This window comes from Cynoglossus semilaevis, chromosome 1 (assembly GCF_000523025.1).
Source record: "Cynoglossus semilaevis isolate Cse_v1.0 chromosome 1, Cse_v1.0, whole genome shotgun sequence".
Classification (NCBI taxonomy): domain Eukaryota; kingdom Metazoa; phylum Chordata; class Actinopteri; order Pleuronectiformes; family Cynoglossidae; genus Cynoglossus; species Cynoglossus semilaevis.
In genome coordinates, this window is record NC_024307.1 from 749949 (window position 1) to 754166 (window position 4218).

The window sequence follows — 4218 nt, forward strand, 5'->3', positions numbered from 1 at the left end:
CTGAACTGAAACGTGAACAACAGAGCAGTCGATCTGACACTGCGTTCAGAGTCACAGAGACTTTTATAGGGAGCAGGTAATCAGCGGCAGCCGGTGACGCAGGTGGAGACGATGACGATGATGACGATGACGACGATGGCCCTGATTGGCGGGTATATAAGGCAGAGTTCGTGACATATAATTAGCCCAGGCATAATTTAATGTAGAAAAACCTTTGTTTTTTTAACACAGTTTTTTTCTCTGTCTCTCTGTGTCCAGACCCACAGACTCACAAACAGAGGACTTCCGGTGGTTTACTCCATTGTGAGGATGTTCCAGTGTAGACAGACAGAGGACAAAACAAGTAAACGAAATACATGAATGAATAAATAAATAAGAAAAAGAAAACAAAGTCTGTATCTGTACTTCTTTTTTTAGAGCCATGTGGTGAAATAACAACATTTTTATATTTTATTTTTATAGTATTCTAAAGTAGGTCAACATTTATCAAGCTTTATTATTATTATTATTATTATTATTATTATTATTATTATTATTATATCTGGTTCTATTAAAAAAACACATGTAAACACAATGTGGGTTCTCAAAGTGAGGGGCGAGGCCCAAAAGGGGACCAGAGATATTAGGTGTGCGGGCAGGTAAACAATGCTAATAAAATGTTGTTGTTTTTTTTTAATATATATATTTTGAAATTTTGCACTGATCAGGGTATTTTTTTAAATCAAGTTTTTTTTTAAAATAATTGTTGTGTTTTAAATACGTTTGATTTAACTGGAGGTTGAGTTCAAATAACTCTTAACTCTCATTATTTATTATTACATACTTTATATTTTCACATACACACATGGGCGTGCAGTTTGTTGCTAAGTAGTAAACATTTTAACAGAGGGTTTTTCAGATTTTGACCTTTATTCAGGATATCTGACAACATATTGAAGTATAATATATATATATATATATATATATATATATAGCACTGATGCTGTCATGAGTTCACACCCACCTCAGAGAATGAATCCTTGGAGTAACGTCCTGTGTTCCTCCCCTGCTGGCCGCGAACGGTATGGTAAAGAAGATTATTTAGTCTTTACACAGGGTTAGCAGCCCCTACAGGGCTCCTGTGGTACTGCGGGAGGCTGGTGACTTTTTTAATATATTTTTTTTCATTCTTGTTTCCACAACAATTATTAAAATAAAAAGTTTATTATGAATATCTCATATGACAGTTGTTGTTATTAGTTAATTATTAAATGTAGGCTTTTATTAATAAAAGCATAAACATGAAATATCAAGTGGCCACTGATTGGTCCATCCTGCTCCTGTGTTTTGGGCCGCATGTGGCCCACTGTTCGCTGTGTGAATAGGCTGCTCAGAGAGTTTTCAGAACGTCTACTGCTCCTGCGGCCTCTCTGTGTATGTGCAGCCCACCCTTCACGCCCTGCTTTCACATCCCTCTGACCCAACGAGGCCCCCTATGGGCACAAACTGAATGGTACCGCGGCGAGCAGCAGCGTGGAGATGGTGGTCTTTTTTTTTTTTTTTTTTTTTTAGCTGCTCAGTGTTGACCTGGAGGATGTCTTCAGCCAGTCTGTGTGAGGTCCACGTGGGCTTCTCCAGCACAAAGTGAGCATGTGTTTGAACTGGGTAAACTGTGTGGGCCGAATATGGCTCCCATTTTTTCCCTTGACCCACTAATGGGGGGACGAACATGTGTGGGTCCCGCTTTACAATCTGCACTGGAAAAAGGTCGATTTAAATAATAATAAAAAATAAATAAAATAAAAAGAGTGAAATCCGTGTCTCACATGTTCGTTTTGATTTAAACAAAAAAAAAAAACAAACAAACATGAAACTGACTTTGTTACTGGACACTGAATATTGAACAGTCGCAGCGACAGGAGGAAAAAAAAAACCCAGTTCCTGTCTGTGTTTTCATTGTTTTCACAACAGAATTAACCTGCACCGGATTTATCCTCCTATCCTATTGCGCCACTCAGTGGTCTCTCTCCCTCTCTCTCTCCCTGTGCCCCCCCCCCCTTCTCTCTGTGTCTTGTAGCTTTAATTAGCTGCAGCCCATTCTGTCAAGTCTGATTTGTTGTGAAGAGCAGTGTGTGATAACATGCTCTCGAGATTCATCAAAGTGTCATAAACTTAAACTCCAAGATCCGAGATCCTTAAAGAAGACCCCGCAGGACCGTTAATTTAACATCAAGGATTTTGAAATAAATGGACACTGACCATCTAATAACACAAAGCCCTAACTTTCTTTCTGCTGCGTATGCCTGTGTCAGCTTAAATGCTCCGTACCATTTAGTATCACTGAGGCATTTTATCTCGGCTTCTTTCCAGAACACTAAAGCAACAGCGAGGAAAAAAAAAATGCATATGTAAGATTTTAAACATTTAACTAATAGGACTGAGATGTTTAGGCCCAGGCTGCTCTCCGTGGAGGTACGGTGTGTGGACAGTTACGTTGATTAGTCACTGCAGTGGTCCCACAGATTTGTTAGTAACTGGTTTGGCTAATGTTATGTTGTAAACCAGTGATCAACAACCTGCGGCCTGTGGGGCCGAACATGGTCCGCCGAACTCCTTCGATCCGGCCGGTGACTGGATTCCAAAATTTTGAGTTTCCACTATTAAAGGAGCCGAAAACAAAACAACAACTGAGACTTAAATCACTATCAGTAACACCCGCCATGTATGACTGTATGTGTGTATGTTTGTATTGACATTCCATTAGACAAAGATTAGGTTTTTGTCAGACCCCCCCAAGGTGTCTGTCCAGAAAAAAAAACCTTCTTAAAAAGACATTTCGAATCTAAACAAAATGTTTTTCCTGCGCAAATAAAATCAACTGAAACAATACAAATCAAAAGACATGACCTTTAGTGTCACCCTGGCCGTCAGACTGAAGGTCATTGAGTCCTCTCGCTCACACAGTCTGTCTATGAAACGCTCACTTATTCTGGTTGCAGAACTGTTTTTGTTCAGGTCACTCAGCACCGAGCAAAATTGCAAAGTGAGTCTAAATGTTTCCTCTAATTAAAATGTGTGTTAGGCAGCAGACTGCGCATACGTTAGGGACGGGAGCGAGCGGGAGGAGGAGAAGAAGAAAAAGGGAGACGAAAAGAAGGGGAGCTAATTCAGTGATTAATCTGTGTATGTTTTAGCGCACGCAGCTCTGATTTATCACCAACACTTTAGTCAAGGTCCTGGAATTAGTGAGTCACTCTAAGAGATGGAACTCCCCATTCCCCTGCCCCCCCCCACTCCCTCCACACACACACACACACAGAAACACACACCACCTCTCTTCTCGACCTCCAAACAGAGATAGAGACAAACCGAGTACGAATGCGTTCACTCACGTGGTCTACTCACCAATGCATAATGTGCACATTTGTATCCCTTCCTCTGTGTGGGTGTGTGTGTGTGTCTGACGCAGTCATGACTGCCAGCACCAGTGTTGAAGAGACCCTAATAGAAACGCTTTTACCTCTGGGACAAAAGTTTCTTCAAGGTGCACATCCACTTTCCAGAAGATGAGCAAAATATTAGCTGAATGACAGAGCCAAGTCGACAGAGGCTATTATAAAGAAGAAAGGTGGGGAGTGGAGGAGGAGGAGGAGGAGGAGGAGGTGGGCGTTCTCCGGAGGACATTATGAGAATCGGTACGTTGGCTGATGATGAAAAAGCTGCAGAGTCTGGCCGGGGGGAATTTGCTGAGATATAGGTGCGATACAGTGGGGCTCAGGGAGGACAGTGCCGTGGCTGAGGCGGCGAGATAATATTAAGTACCTCTGTACAACCTTAACTCTAACTCTCCCTCTCTCCCTCTCTCTCTCCCTCCACAGCTCCCCGCTCACTTTTAATATCGGCGCTGTGGCGAATCTAATCTGGATCTCCTTTAAGGCAATAAAACCCAGATAGCTTCCTTCAAATGGGAAGCACCGCCTATTATGGCTTTGAAATCCTCGTTTATTTGGCGATGTGCGTGATGGAAAAATGATTCATGTCGAGGTTCAAACGGGGCAGGATGATGACGAAGATCCACGGAGTCCCCGAGTGCGCATTTCCTCGAGTATTGTATTCCAAGGTGTATAATATCGTTATCCACGCAGGTTGAACTGCGCCGCGCGCCAAGAAGCTCGGCCTAAAGTCGCGCCGCTTTATTCCTCCGAGCAGCCGAAAGCAATTTCCGATCAATTTGACCCT